Source organism: Oncorhynchus kisutch, unplaced genomic scaffold (assembly GCF_002021735.2).
Source record: "Oncorhynchus kisutch isolate 150728-3 unplaced genomic scaffold, Okis_V2 scaffold917, whole genome shotgun sequence".
NCBI classification, from domain to species: domain Eukaryota; kingdom Metazoa; phylum Chordata; class Actinopteri; order Salmoniformes; family Salmonidae; genus Oncorhynchus; species Oncorhynchus kisutch.
This window is the reverse complement of record NW_022262862.1, coordinates 58,404-58,909: the sequence shown is the minus strand read 5'-3', so window position 1 is coordinate 58,909 and position 506 is coordinate 58,404.

Here is a 506-nt window from a genome sequence, read left to right as displayed (position 1 = left end):
AGAGATCCAACATGTTGGTTGTGGTTAACACAGTGACAACTAAACAGAGATCCAGCATGTTGGTTGTGGTTAACACAGTGACACCTAAACAGAGATCCAACATGTTGGTTGTGGTTAACACAGTGACAACTAAACAGAGATCCAGCATGTTGGTTGTGGTTAACACAGTGACACCTAAACAGAGATCCAGGATGTTAGTTGTGATTAACACAGTGACAACTAAACAGAGATCCAACATGTTGGTTGTGGTTAACACAGTGACAACTAAACAGAGATCCAACATGTTGGTTGTGTTTAACACAGTGACAACTAAACAGAGATCCATCATGTTGGTTGTGGTTAACACAGTGACACCTAAACAGAGATCCATCATGTTGGTTGTGGTTAACACAGTGACAACTAAACAGAGATCCAACATGTTGGTTGTGGTTAACACAGTGACAACTAAACAGAGATCCAACATGTTGGTTGTGGTTAACACAGTAACAACTAAACAGAGATCCAGC